The 16,042-nt window shown below is 37.9% G+C and overlaps 1 protein-coding gene and 1 pseudogene across 8 annotated transcripts in view; one reads left to right on the top strand and one right to left on the bottom strand.

The window, feature by feature from the left end:
• The window catches only part of USP54 (ubiquitin specific peptidase 54), a 148,612-nt gene that overhangs the window by 29,614 nt on the left and 102,956 nt on the right, over positions 1-16,042 (top strand). The gene's annotated exons all lie outside the window — the stretch shown is intronic.
• LOC118993485 (destrin-like) lies at positions 2,327-2,824 on the bottom strand (annotated as a pseudogene).

Raw genomic sequence — 16,042 nt, 5'->3', positions numbered from 1 at the left:
CTCACATGGTCATTGGCAGGTTTAGTTCCTCATGGGTTGATTGATTGAGGTTGACTAGTCAGTTCCTTGCTGGCTTGTTGGTTGGTGGCCTCCTTCATTTCCTTGCCTTGTGGGACTCTCCATAGAGCAGTTTACAACTGGGTTTCATAACAGTGAAGAAGATGGAAGCCAGAGTCTATAACCTAATCTTGGAAGAGACATCCCATCATCTTTGCTGTATTCTGTTTATTAGAAGCAAGTCACCAGGTCCAGCCCATACTCAAAAAAGGGGATTACAAAAGAGCATGAATAAAGTTGTATACGACACTGAGTTACAGGTGTACTAGAATATTTAGCCTGAAAAGAGATGCTTAAGGGAATGCATACGTTTTGTCTTACATATTTGAAAACATTATGTAAGAGGAAACTATAGATTGGCTCATGATCTTTTTCCTGGAACATATTCTGTCAGAGGCTGGGTGACAATTTGTAAAAAAGGTGGTGAAAAAAGATTGTAACCTCTTGCATTAGGTTAGAAACATAACTATATGCTCTCTAAAGAGTCTTTCTACTCTAAAATTCTGTGATTATAAATGTGTGAGATTCAAATTGTTAGTATTTGAATAGTCTCAGTGATCAGGGAGAAGTATATAGGTAATACACTCTATTTGCACATATGAGATTTCATTTAAAAGATCCAGGTTAAGTAGTTAAGAGGAGAGCTATATATTTATGCTTTTAATCATTGAAAAGAATCACTGTTCATATTCTGTTTTTACTTTATATTCCTTTGGTTACCTGAGAATGCTTATTAATATAGTTCAAATTTTAAAAAATTATAAGTGACTCATTTTTTTTCATATAACAAAAATATGTTTACTGTAAAAAATTAAAAACACAAATAAGAAAAAGCAATCCTAAATACCCTGTAATTCTTTCACCAAAGATTATATTAACTATAATAACACCATGATATAATGGTATATAATCTCTGACCTTTTCATTTGAGACACACACACACACTACGCTCATTACTTGTGGTAGTATATTCTATAATGTTACTGCAAACACAATTAATGAATGTTGAATCATTGCTCCTAGGAGAAATAATGGATTAGGTTCCTGTTAGTTATTTTATTTTAGTTAAGTTAAAAATCTTCCCTTATTATATAAAGCCAGTACAGCTATTATTAAGTTCAACTGTTTGTGCATCTCTATGTTGTTCAAAGTGCTGTGCCTGTGATGTTAAGGACAGTTGCTTCCAAGTGTCATTAGGTGGCGGCTTTCTGTGGGTGTCATCATTTGTCATTTCACATACAACTGACACATTGCTCTAGGATGTTAAGAAGCTCTCCCAGGCCCCAGAATAAACATATACCTAATGTTCTTCCATACCTTAATTGTGCTAGAAGCAGCAAAGTTCTGAAGAAGACACAATTAAAGCTATCACACATGTCCCAGCTTATCAATATACTGTTTTGTCATTTTCATTAACAAAGTAGTACAATGGGGCCCTAATTTGCATTATAATTAGATAAGTCCCTTCTTTTTCTTAGATAAGTCCCTTTAAAATTTCATATAAAAGATACTTCACATTCTCCTGAGGACACGTCAAGATTGTAAAGATGCAAGGTCACTTGTTAAAAGATACTTCACATTCTTCTGAGGAAACGTCAAGATTGTAAAGATGCAAGGTCACTCAAGAGAGTCTCCAGACTAGGAAGTGGGGAGTTTACCGCAGGTGCGAAGAGTTGCTTCCTGTACTCCAATTACATGCTTGAAGTAGTGCTTTGCAAGAGCAGCACTGATTACAGTGTATGCAATTCTGAGACAGTCTTCACTACACATGTCATAGAATTAAAAGACTGTCTAATTTAATCTTACTGTAGTTAGTGTTATTACATGCATGTTGTGAGAATTATATTCCATGATTCAGTTTAGCTCAAGAGAGAACAGAAAATTTGAGCAAGTATTATAACCAGATAATGAACAATTCTCTAAACTAAAGAAACAAAGTGATTGATTGCTGAGGCTAACAAAGATGCTATAATTCTCTTCATAGGACCTTGTACTGTTTTGTGAGGTGCATTACTAAAAATCATGAGCTCAGCAAAAATTTTTACAAGCCAGCTCATTAAAACAGACATTGGGCCAATAAGGATTTAATTTCACACCAATAAAACTTTGTATTTTAAATTTATTTAGGACTGTTTGCATATGTTTATAGAATATTTAATTTACTTTAACAGATGACAAGATAGCTCTCCTCAGTGAGACCGTGGCCTAACTACAATTGCTTTACTTACATAGCAAGAGGATAACATTAAACATGGAAGCATTTGATTTGTGGCAATTAATGATGACCTACACAAGGTATCCTTCAAAAGCTACAATTAAGAATTCACCAAGCTTTTTAGCAATTCAAGCTCGATTGACATCTCCTGGCCCATTAGCTTGACATTTGTGTTTTATGCCTTGAAATTTTTTTTTTATTGCACCCTTGGCACTCACATAGATCGTTTTATTTTTCAGAGATGCTAGCTCTGGTGCCCACACACAAAAAAATCAACTCTTTTCTGGATTTCTTGGTTTCCAAACTTGCATCATACAAAACATGGCAACAGTCTCAGGAAGCATTGAGACAAAATGCTTGAAAAGCATCAGTTATAGTTACACCAACATTTCCAACCAAGATCTCTTTGTTTTCTACAATGATGTACTTTTTGTCTGACTAAGACAAAAAATGACAGCCTTCTTTCCTTTCCTGATTTCTTCTGGTGTGGAACACTTTTTAACTTTCATGTCATAAAAAATGCAACATACTTCACCAGCAACTTGCACTCCTGAGGCCTGTCTCCCCCATTCTAGTGTATACTTCATAGGGATACGGACTTGGTCATGTATAACCAGAGCCTTAACATCGTTGATAGGTTCTGCAACATCTTTGCTGTGGCAGTATCAGGGAAACGGGAGAGGGGGTCCATGGATGCCTAGTCTGCTGAACATCCTTCTCTATTATATTTTATTGATTATACTATTATAGTTGTCCCAATTTTTTCCCTTTGCCCCCTTTCACCCAGCACCCCCCACTCCCTCAGGCAATCCCCACACCATTGTTCATGTCCATGGTCATGCATTTAAGTTCTTTGGCTACTCCATTTCTTATACTGTACTTTTATATACCGCTATGGGTATTTTGGAACAACATACTTGTACTTCTTAATCCCCTCACCTCTCCACCATTCTCCTACACCCACTCCTGTCTGGCAATGATCAAAACACTTTCCATATCCATGATTCTTCTGTTTGTTGTCTCTGTTCTTGTTTGCTTAGTTTATTTTTTATATTCAATTGTAGACAGATATATATTTATTGCTATTTTATTATTCATAATTTTGATCTTTTTCTGAAATAAGTCCCTTTAACATTTCATCTAATAATGGTTTTGTGATGATGAACCCCTTTAGTTTTTCTTGTTTGGGACACTGTCTGCTCTTCGATTCTAAATGATATTTTTGCTGGGTAAAGCAATCTTGGTTGTAGGTCTTTGCTTTTCATGACTTTGAATACTTTTTGTCAATTCCTTCCAGCCTGCAAAGTTTCTTTTGAAAAGTCAGCTCAGTCTTATGGGAACTCTCCTGTAGGTAACTGCTTTTCTCTTGCTGCTTTTAAGATTCTCTCTATACCTTTAACCTTTGGCATTTTAATTATGATGTACCTTGGAGTGGGCCTCTTTGCATCCATCCTGTTTGGGACTCTGTGCTTCCTGGACTTGCATGTCTATTTCCTTCACCAAATTAGGGCAGTTTTCTTCCATTATTTTTTCATATGAATTTCCAATTTCTTGCTCTTTCTCTTCTCCTTCTGGCACCCCTATGATATGACTGTGGGACCTCTTGAAGTTGTCCCAGAGGCTGCTTACACTTTCCTCATTTTTTTGGATTCTTTTTTTTTCTTCTTGTTGTACTGATTGGTTGTTTCTTGCTTCCTTGTGTTCCAAATCATTTATCTGATTCTCAGCTTTATTCACTCTACTGTTGTTTCCCTGTAAATTGTTCCTTATTTCAATTGGTGAATCCTTTTTCAATTAGTGAATCCATTTCTTTTTTTAAGTATATGTTATTGTTTATGCTATTACAGTTTTCCCAATTTTCCCCCTTTATCCCCCCACTACCCTGCACCCCCCAACCCTCCAGCATTCCCCACCCTTTGTTCATGTCCATGGGTTGTACATATAAGTTCTTTGAGTTCTCTATTTCCTATACCATTTTTGACTTCTATTCTATTTTATGCTTACCAATATGCCTCCTTCCCTGTACCTTTCCTCCCTTTTCCTACCCCCCCTGAAAACCCTCCATGTGATGTCCATTTCTCTGATTCTGTTCCCCCTCTAGTTTTTTTGCTTAGTTTTAACTTTTATTGTTTTTCTTTTTTTCTAGGTTCATTTGTTGATAGTTGTGAATTTGTTGACATTCTACTGTTCATATTTTTAATCTTCTTTTTCTTAGATAAGTCCCTTTAAAATTTCATATAATAAGAGTTTGGCGATGATGAACTCCTTTAACTCAACTTTATCTGGGAAGCACTTTATCTGCCCTTCCATTCTAAATGAAAGCTTTGCTGGATAAAGTAATCTTCAATGTAGGTCTTTGCCTGTCATGACTTCAAATACTTCTTTCCAGCCCTTCTTGCCTGCAAGGTTTCTTTTGAGAAATCAGCTGATAGCCTTACGGGAACTCCTTTGTAGGTAACTGTTTCCTTTCCTCTAGCTGCTTTTTTTCTTTAATAGAGCTGATTTTTTTAAAGATTTTATTTATTTATCTTTAGAGAAGAAGGGAAGGAGAGAATGAGAGAAATATCAATGTATGGTTGCCTCTCCTGCATCCCCTGCTAAGAACTGGCCTGCAACCCAGGCATATGCCCTGACTGGGAATTGAACCACGATTCTTTGGTTCACAGGCCCACGCTCAATGCACTGAGGTATACCATCCAGGGCCCTCATGCTGTTTTTAAGATTCTCTCATCTTTAATCTTGGGTAACTTAATGATGAAATGCCTTGGTGTGTTCCTCTTTGGGTCCAACTTCTTTGGAACTCTCTGAGCTTCCTAGAAGTCTATTTCTTTAGCCATATTGGGGAAGTTTTCCTTCATTATTTGTTCAACTAAGTTTTCCATTTCTTGCTCTTGTTCTTCTCCTTCTGGTACCTCTATAATTTGCATATTGGAATGTTTCAGGTTGTCTCAGAAGTTCTTAAGTCTCTCTTTTTTGAATTCTTGTTTCTTCATTCAGTTCTAGTTGGATGTTTATTTCTTCCTTTTATTCCAAAGTGTTGCTTTGAATCCTGGTTTTTTTCCTTTCACACTTGGTTCCCTGAATATTTTGTTTTATTTTGTTTTGGGTATCTTTCATATGTTCTTTCATTTTTTGACCAAACTCAGTTAGTTCTGTGAGCATTTTGATTACCAGGGCTTTAAAATTTCCATCAGGTAGATTGGCTATCTCCTCCTCACTTAGCTCTCTTTCTGGAGTTTTACTCTGTTCTTTCATTGGGGCCATATTTCTTTGTCTAGGCATACCTGTTGAGTTGTAAGGGGGCGGGGCCTTAGGTATTCACCAGGGCAGGGCAACCCCCTTTGCTGCACTTGTGGTGCTGCCTGTGGGGGAGGGGCCAGACAGGGAATAATGCAGCTCACCTACTTGGCTCTAGCCCCACTTTCCAATGAACTCTCTTGTGAGTCTGGGAGTTTCTCTCACTGTGGCAACCCCCATCATAGTCCACATTCAGCTCTGAGTGTCAGTTTCCCTTTCCGTCAGTCCTGCCTGTGTGGTCTCCTACCTCTCCATGGGTTCTCTCCTTATGACGCCTTACTGGTGTGATTGTTCTGGTTGACTATTTCTTTAATTCCTTGGTTCTCATAATTACATGCAGTTTGATTTTCTGGCACTCCTGTTTGTTTATTGATTTTAGATTGGGTGTTATCTTCCTTTTGGTTGTTCAAGGAAGCTAAGGGTTTCTACCTAGGCATCCATCTTGGTCAGAACTCGAATTGAAAGTGAATCCTTCATTTCTGATTGGATCTTTTTAATGCTGTGGAGGTCTTCACTGAGTTCCTTGAGCATCCTTATAACCAGTGTTTGAAACTCTGCATGTGACATATTACTTATCTCTATTTTGTTTAGATTTTTTTTTGGAGTTTTGATCTGTTCTTTCATTTGGGCCATGTTTCTTTGTCAGCCTCCCTGTGCTTGTTTCTGTGTTTTTGGTATAGTTACTGTGACTCTGTGTCTTGCAGTGTGGCCTAATGTAGGTGACCAGTATGGTCCAGTGGCACATCTTCCCCTATCACCTAATCTGGGTACTTGATGTGTGCCCTTTCTGTACATTGAGTACATTCTCCTGTTATACTTGACCCTTGGTTGCTGTTGGCAGGTCAGTGGGAGGGATTTCCCCAGACCAGTCAGCTGCAAAGATTGGCTGTGACCACTGGCTACTAACTTCCACCTCTGTGGAAGGCAGCTGTGTAAGGGCAGGGTGGTGGTGCCCTGTCATGGTCTGCAGCTGTCCAGTGGGTATGCAGGCTCTGGGGTTTCTAAGATGTTGCAAACGAAGGTTAGCCCCTAGTGTTGTTGCATGGGGCTACCTGCCTGAGCTTTAGAGTAATCTGAGATGACTACTACTTGTGCTGGGCTCAGAGATTCCCAGGTGAAGCCAAGCTGTGTTCCAGGCTGGCTGATGCTAGTTCCATGCCTGGGACCTCTTAGCAAGAGGTACAGGGGCTAGGGGATCACTGAAGCTAGCTCTTGATGGTTTGATAGGATTTAGGAAGTTGTGAAGCATGAACCAAGACCAGCCCCTCACATGGAACAGTTACTGTTAACAGCTGTAACCTGGGTGGAACAGAGCCTCAGGGGATTTCCAGGGGTGGAGCAAATAGTGTTAGCCATGTTGATGGACTCTCAGATATGCCACCCCTGCCACCTCTGTGGCTCTGCCCACCTTTCTGTTGGGCAAAAGCTGTCCCCTAGTTTTCGTCTTGATGCCAGCCACTTTAGTTCCTTCCTCTATGTCACGAGTACCTTTTGAGCTGCTACTGCAGTGGTGGAGCTCAGAGGGAATGTGTCTGACTAAATTTGTGTGTGGATTTTTTAAGAGGAACTGCTTGGGACACCAGAAGTTTCTTCCACCAACTCAGTCCCTGCTGGTGTTTGCAGCTAGAACTTATGGACTTATCTTCCTGGCACTGGTACCATGCGCTGGCAGTGCTGGGACTCCTTCCTCCTGAGATATCCCTTCTGAATTTTTTTTAAAGATTTTATTTATTTATCTTTAGAGGGGAAGGGAAGGAGAGAAGGAGAGAAATATCAATGTATGGTTGCCTCTCATGAGTCCCCTGCTGGGAACTGGCCTGCAACCCAGGCATGTGCCCTGACTGGGAATCGAACCGCGATCGTGTGGTTTGCAGGCCCACACTCAATCCACTGAGCTATACCAGCCAGGGCCCTTCTGAATTTTTATGTACCATATATGGTAGTAGAACCAGCCCATTCTGGGTTTCCACCCCTCCTACTAGTCTGGATATATTAGTCTCTTTAATTCCGTAGTTGTCAGACTTCCATTCAACTCAATTTCTCAGTTCTGAGTGATGGTTGTTCTAGAGTTTAGTTGTAATTTTGATGTGGTTGTACTAGGTGGTGAGCTGTTTTATCTATACCACCATGTTGACAAGAAGTCCTTATGAATATCAGATTTCTGTTAGTCTTTGGTTATATATTTGTTAACTGATCAACACATAACCTCACATTAATTTGGTTTTGTTTAAAGACACTTTATATAATATATATTGTTGATTTATTAACATTGAACTCATGGCAAAAGCACTATAACTTATGACTGCACTTATAACAGACTTCTATAACACATGTATTTTCTTCAGAAGGCACAACATAGCCTTTTTGAACTTAGAAATACTAGACAGCACTTCAGCACATTTTTTTGAAAAAAATTTTAAAAGATTTTATTTATTTATTTTTAGTAAGAAGGGAAGGGAGGGAGAAAGAGAGGAAGAGAAACACCAATGTGTGGTTGCCTCTCATGCATCCCCAACTGGGGACCTGGCCTGCAACCCAGGCATGTGCCCTGACTAGGAATTGAACTAGTGATCCTTTGATTTGCAGGCCTGTGCTTAATCCCCTGAGCTATACCAGCTAGGCCAGTGCTTCAGCACTTCATTTTGAACAGTTAAATCACTAACGAAGAACACAAAAATGTGAGTAATGTGACACTAAATAAATCACCAAAAGGCCACTTGTTTACAGTATGAGAGCTGAAACAAGAAGGTGTAGAAGTATTGCCTAGTTTGACCTTAGTTGGGAATATGTGCATGAGAGGACTCAAATGTTTTGCCATTATGTGAATTCTCGTGCATTTTCCTGAATGACCACAAATGTGCTGCAAATGTTGATTTTGGGATAAGAAATAAATTGTAGTTAGTAGGCAAATTTGCATGTATTGAATTCAGGAATAATGAGGATTGGCTCTATGGGTTGTATGCGTATTGATTTTTATATTTCATTTTGTTTAATTTTATAAAGATAAATAATTTTGAAAATACTGTGTAGTCTGCTCTTTTCACCTAACATCCTAATTATTTATTCATTCAGTGAATGTTTATAGTATGCCCACTATGTATTCAACGTAGTCTACTGGACTATGAAGATACGGTAGCAAGCAAGATACTTGAAGTCCCTGCATTAGGGAGCTCATATTCTAATGGGGAAGGTAATAAGTAATGTCTGGGATTGATAAGTACAAGAAAACAATAAAGTAGAGTAAGGAGATAGAATGGCAGGTGGTAATTTTATATGAGTTGTTCAGTAAGGTCTCTTTGAGGATGGTAACATTTAAGTAGAGAGCTGAATGAAGGGAAGAAAAGGCTATGCAAAGAGCTGGGGATCCGGCCATTCAGTGGAGTGGTGGATTAGCAAGGAAAATCCTTGAAATGGGAACATGCTTGGCATTTAAAAAAAATGATGGGCAGAGAGCCATAAAGATAAAATTTTTGAGGACTTTCGGTGAAGATGGAGGTGTAGGTAAACATGCTTCACCTCTTCGTACAACCACAGAAATAATTAAACTAGATCTCAAAACAACACCCAGAACTATCAGAAAATTGAGCTGAATGGAAATCTGACAATCAAGGATTGAAAGAAGCCACATTTGTCCAGATGGGTGCCTTTTTTACAATAGGCCATGCTACTAAGACAGGGAGCCAAAGCAGCTGTATTTAATACTTGGAACCAAACACAGGAAGGCTGACACATTGGGGAGGCAAAGAAATATGGCCCAAATGAAAGAAGACAACAAAACCCCAGAAAAAGGACTAAACAAAACAGAGATAACCAACCTATTATATGCAGAGCTCAAAACACTGGTGATCAGGTTGCTCAAAGAACTCATTTAGTACAGCAACAAAATAAAAAAGATCTAGGAAGAAATGAAGGTTACACTAAATGAAATAAAGAAAAATCTATGGGGAACCAACAGTAGAGGGGATGAAGTTGGGATTCAAAACAATGATTTGGAATATAAGGAAGAAATAAGCATTCGACCAGAACAGGAAGAAGACAAATTCAAAACAATGAAGACATCTCCAAACATACCAACATCTGAATCATATGGATGCCAGAAGGAGAAAAGGAAGAGCAAGAAATTCAACACTTATTTGAAAAAATAATGAAAGGAAACTTCCCTAATTTGGTGAAGGAAATAGACATACAAATCCAGGAAGTAGAGAATCCCAGATAAGTTTGATCCAGAGAGGACCACACCAAGACACGTCATAATTAACATACCAAAGTTTAAAGATAAAGAGAGAATCTTAAAAGCATCAAGAGAAAAGCAGAGGCTTACCTACAAATGAGTGCCCATGAGATTGTCAGCTGATTTCTCAAAACAAGTGTGCAGGCTCTGGCAAGAAGTGTTCAAAGTGATGAAAAGCAAGGACCTACAATTTAGATTACTCTATCCAGCAAAGCTATCATGAAAGGGCAGATGAAGTGATCCCAGAAAAGGTAAAGCTAAAGGTGTTTATCACCAAGCCATTATTACATGAAATGTTAGGGACTTATTTAAGAAAAAGAGGAAGGTCAAAACTATGAACATTCAAATAGCAACAAATTCACAACTATCAACAACTGAATCTAAAAAAAAAAGCAAGCTAAGCAAACAACCAGAACAGGAACAGAATCATAGATATGGGGATCACATGGAGGGTTATCAGCTGGGAGGGGGAAAGGAGGCAGTGGGGGAAAAGGTGTAGGGATTAAGCATAATTGGTAGGTACAAAATAGATGGGGGATGTAAAGACTAGTATAGGAAATGGAGAAACCAAAGAACTTACATGCACAGCTCATGGACATGAACTAAGGGGGGTTATTGCTGGAGGGGAGGGGGGTACCAGTTGGAGGGGGGCAAAGGGAGAATAATTGGGGCTGTAATAGTATAATCAAAATATATTGTTAAAAATTGGTGAAAATTGATGAAATTTGAGAGAAGTACAGGCTAGATCATGAGAGATTTAAGATTAGGAATCTAGAGTTTATTCAGAATGTAATGAGAAGACATTGGAGTGTTTTCTATGGAGTAATGACATTGCTTTCTTTTGAAAATAATTTTCTGGTTGTTGTGTGAAGTGATTGCAGTGGAAGCAAGGAGAACAGACATAAGGCTTGGCAGTCTTGGAGGCAATATCCTAGGTGTCTTTGTTAGGATGGTGGCAGTGGAGGTGGTGACAAGGGATATGTTTTAAGAGTAGCACCATGGATTGGTGAGGTGTTAGAGAAAGAAGGAAGTCATTGAAGTATGTCTTCAATTTGGGCCTGAACAAATGAGTTAACAGTAGTACTATTTACTAAGATAGGGAAGAGTGTGGAGAAGCTGATTGGGGTATATATGCCGAGAATCAAGATGTTTTTTTCTTTTGGACATGTTAGGTTTGAGATACTTAATAGACAACTGAGTTGAAATGTTCAGTAGTAAATTGAATATACAAGTCTGGATCTCAGGGGAAGTTAAATAAAGAGTATGATGATTATGTCTTCATGCCAATAAATATTCATCTACAAAATTTTTTCATGGTTAACTCACGTTCCATTGTATTGATTTGTTCTGTACTTTGTGATGAATAACTTTGAAAATTCTTATTTATTTATTTATTTATTTGAACATTTTATTTATTTATTTTTAGAGAAAGGGGAAGGGAAGGAGAAAGAGTGGGAGAGAAACATCAGTGTGCGGTTGCCTCTCATGTGTCCCCTACTGAGGACCTGGCCTGCAACCCAGGCACGTGCCCCGACTGAGAATCAAACCAGCAACCCTTTGCTTCACAGGCCCATGCTCAATCCACTGACCTACACCAGCCAGGGCAGTAAATTCTTTTTAAAACTACTTCTTCTAAGGTATTTGCAATGCTGTTGTGATATTAACCAGAGTTAGCTCAAATTTCACAAGTTAAGGTTATAGTTTCCTCCAAGACTGCCCGTACTTCAGACACCAACCGCAGGTTTGGGAGTCCTGAAGCCACCTGCATTTCTGACCAACTAGCGAGAATTCAGGAACTCCCCAGACCACCTCAGGCATGATAGTTTGCTAGGACAAGTCACAGAGGTCAGGAAAGTGCTATACTTAAGATTACAGTTTTGCCCTGTCCCAGTAGCTCAGTTGGTACTGTCATCTGGATACATCGAGGTTGCAGGTTCCATCCCTGGTCAGGGCACATGCAAGAAGCAACCAATGAATATATAGGTAAGTGAAACAACAGATTTTTCTCTCTTTAAAATAAAGGGGAAAAAAAGATTGCAGTTTTATTATAGCAAAAGGTTGCAAATCTGAACCAGCAAAAGGAAGAGATTCAAGGTCCTATGCCTCTAGGAGAGTCTGGAAAATAAAGCTTCTGTGTCCTCAGACTGTGTCACTCTCCCAGCACATCATTGCCCATTACCAAACAGGGAAGATCGCCAACTCAGTATTCAGAGTTTTCACTCGGCCTTCTTTATGTAGACATGATTGATTCAATTATTGGCCACACAACCGAACTCAGTTTCCAGCCTTTCTGTGCTCCACAGAGGGCAGGCTGATACCATGTGGCTCAAAGTTCCATTGCTCTAATCCAGGGCTGTCAAACTCATTTTCGCTGGGGGCCACATCAGCCTCGCGGTTGCCTTCAAAGGGCTGAATGTAATTTCAACTTCTTAACAGTTAAGGAGTAGTTACATGCATACAGTCCTAAAATTATTTTGGCCCGTTGAAGACAACAGCGAGGCTGATGTGGTCCCTGGTGAAATGAGTTTGACCTCCTGTTCTAATAACATGGTTGGTCTTTCCAATAGAGCCAGTCCCCATCCTGAAAGTATATTGGGGCCCACTAGTTCCCATATACTGCCACACTCAGTTTTCCTTATTATTAGTAGTATCTTAGAGTACATATATTTATTGCAGTTAGTGAGTCATCTGGTTAGCACAAACTTAGTGTGGCTGGAAGGGCCCATGATGTACAACAAAGATATATCACTTGGGAAACTTCAAAAGCTTAGAGGCTTCCTTCTGAGGAACAGGGTCAAATTTGTATTATACAACAGTGTTAAATTCTTACTAAATTCTTATTAAAAAGATTTTATTTATTTATTTTCAGACAGAGTGGAAGGGAGGGAGAAAGGCAGAGAGAGAAACATCAATGTGTGGTTGCCTCTTGCGCTCCCCACACTGGGGAACCTGGCCTGCAACCCAGGCATGTGCCCTGACTGGGAATTGAACCAGCAACCCTTTGCTTCACAGTCCGGCACTGAGCCACACCAGCCAGGGCAAATTCTTATTAAATTCTTATTATTCAACAGTGTTAAAACCCAATTCACATATTACTTCCTCTGGAAAGCCTTTCCAGGCTTTTCAAAGGACTTTGTTCATATCTGTTATAGTTATGCTTTCTCCCTTATTAGACAGTGAACACTTGGAAAGTCCCATGATTTTAGTCATTGTTACATTTCTAATATTAGCATTATGTCTGGCTTATAGTAGATGCTCAGTAAGTATTTAATGAATTAAAATAAATAAGATATAACCCATGAGTAGATAGGAAGTTCAGTGTAGAATTCTCTTATTAGAATATCTTAATATCAAATAGAATTAATAGTCCTAACCTCATTCCTTCCTGCTCCATTCATTCCTATTGCTCTTTAAATATTTTTATTATTTTTAATGTGAGCATCAAATTTATAAAAGAAATTAAAAGGAATTTTGCTTTTAAAAATAATTCATCAATAATCCTTTAAATAGCAACTTTTTCTAATGCATTCAAAATATACCAAATTTCTGCTTACACAGTTTGTAGGGACTATATTATTAAATATATAATCACATAGGCATTATCATGCTTAACTTCTCTGAACCTCATCGGGATCTTTATGTTTTTTCTTCTGATTCTCAGGGTGAGTAAGTTCTAATGCCCTCTTATTTCTCCTGTCTTTGCACAGGAAAAAGTGAGTACTTACTAAAAATGTAACGATAGTCCCTAAACCATTCTCTTTGTGTTAAGATTTAAAAAATATATTTTGAATATAATTTACCATGATCTGGGCTAATTCCTATAAAAGAGTATTTCACTGGGTTATATATTTTTGACTCACTGGATATATTATGTATTGTTTACATGTGGTTTATTTTTCCTATGTTATCTAGTTTTTCCTTTTGTGTGTGATTTTTTAAAAATGTACAACTGATTTTTATAGTTTTTCTCGGATGTGACAGTTTCTCAGACTTGCCTTGTTTATGATGACCTTGACAGCTTTGAGGAATACTGATCAAGTACACTATTTATAGGAAGCCCCTCTACTGGAATTTATCTGATGTTTTTTCTTATGATTAGACTGGGATTATGAGTTTTGGGGTAGAAAATCACAGTAATACAGTGTCATTCTCATCACATCATATCAAGGGTACGTATTATCAACATGTTTATCTTTGTTGATAATGGCCTTGATCACCTGGCTGAGTGTGTCCACTAAAATTGTCCTTCCTCTACCCCTCTTCCATTCTATCTCTATTCTTTGGAAGGAATTTTATAGTCACAGCCCACACTTAAGGTGAGGGCTTCATGTTCCCCATGTTTGAGGTGAAGTATCTGTATAAATTATTTGGAATTCTTCTGCAAGTGACATTTGTTTATCTTCCCCATTTATATTTTTAATATCCATATTAATTGATAGATATTTATATCTTAGGTTATAATTCAATATTACTTTTTTTCTTTAAATTGGTCCCTGGGAGTTCCTTTTATTGTTTCCTGTGTTCTTTGACATGTCTCTGTCAATTTTGGATTTTTGTTTTGTTTTGTTTTATTGTTAGCATTTTCTTACTTCCTGACATTAGAAGATACTCCATATATCTCATGTATTTCTTGTTCGTGTTCTAGAATCAGTCATTTTTCCTGGGAACCTTCATTCCTTTTATTGAAGAATGGTATTACAAACTAAGCTCCCAATTTTGGGTGCACTTGTTACAGCCAGGGTATCATTGATTCTAAGAACTCTCAGCTGACAGAGCAAGTAAATATATTTATATTTATATCTCTCTATGTATATGTATCTATCTATAAATATTTCCAGATGTAACCATCTGTATCTTTACTAATATAAAAAACTTCGTATTCTAAATCCAAGTCATTACCACGTGAATAATTTTAGCCTGTTCTCTCTGTTTATCTGTAACTTCCCATTTCAAAAGTGAGAAACCTTCCATCATCTGTCATTCATTTACTTAATTGTTCAGTTCCTGTATATATGTGTAGTGATTTCAGAATTGTTAACCTGTACACATGTGGGAAACAGCTTTATTAGCTAAAGTGCTAATGTATAGTTCCTTGTGCCTTTAGTCTTATTGACTCTAGTCATTTTCTGAAGTTACTTAGTTCAGTACTTTTATCTTCTACTCCTTTCAATGAGACTGTTTCACATATTTATATTTTTTTAAAGAAAATTTCAAACATACTCAAAGTAAGGAGAAGAGTATAATGAACCCACATGTATCCATCACCAGCTTCATGAATTTTTAAATACATGGTCAATTGCACTTTATTTATACTTTCCCCCTACTATCTACCCTAGTCACCCATGATAATCTTGAAATAAATCCCATACATACTATTTCATCTGTAAGTATTCCCCAAATGATATTTACCATATTTAACCAGGCTCTTTTTTTGACAAATATTTAGTTTTTATTTATTACAAACAGGGTAGCTAGAAATTTCCTTGTACATTTATCTTTAATTTCAATAAATTATTGAAACAAAGGGTATAAGCATTTAAAACTGAGAAATACTGCCAAGTTTACTTCGTGCCTACCAAGAGTGAGTGAGAATTTACCCTCTACACACTGTCACCTTATCCAGCTTTTAAATGTTTGGCAACTGGATCTGAAAGATGATATGTATTTTTCTTTTGCATTTCTTTTTTTTTTGGAACATTTTATTTATTTTTAGTTTTAGAGAAGGGAAAGGGAGGGAAAAAAAGAGGGAGGGAAACATCAGTGTGTGAGAGATTCTCTGATTGGTTGCCTCTTGCACACCCCCAACCGGATATCTGGCCTGCAACCCAGACATGTGCCCTGACCAGGAACCAAACCAGTGACCTTCCAGTTCATAGGCTGGCGCTCAAGTCAAATGAGCCACACCAATAAGGCATAATTTCATTTCTCTAATTATGAATGTGACAGACGTTTTTCCTGTCTTTACTGTCCATCTATTTTTTTCTGTGAACTTCAAATTTAAGATTTTTGCTCATTTGCAGTATATTTGCCAAGAAAATATATTGGCATAAAATGCCAATTTCTACCTTGGTTAGAGCAGTTGGTTAGAGCATCCTCCCGATATACCAAAGCTGTGTTTGATCCCCGGATGGGCACATGCCAGAAGCAACCAATGAATGCAGAGATGCATTAATGAATGCATAAATAAGTGGAACAACAAATCTATGATTCTCTCTCTCTATCCCTTCCTCTCTAATATGATT

This window comes from Sturnira hondurensis, unplaced genomic scaffold (assembly GCF_014824575.4).
Source record: "Sturnira hondurensis isolate 20B ecotype Veracruz unplaced genomic scaffold, ASM1482457v3 Scaffold0008761, whole genome shotgun sequence".
NCBI classification, from domain to species: domain Eukaryota; kingdom Metazoa; phylum Chordata; class Mammalia; order Chiroptera; family Phyllostomidae; genus Sturnira; species Sturnira hondurensis.
The sequence above is the reverse complement of the archived record's forward strand: the minus strand, read 5'-3'. Positions and strand labels throughout refer to the sequence as shown.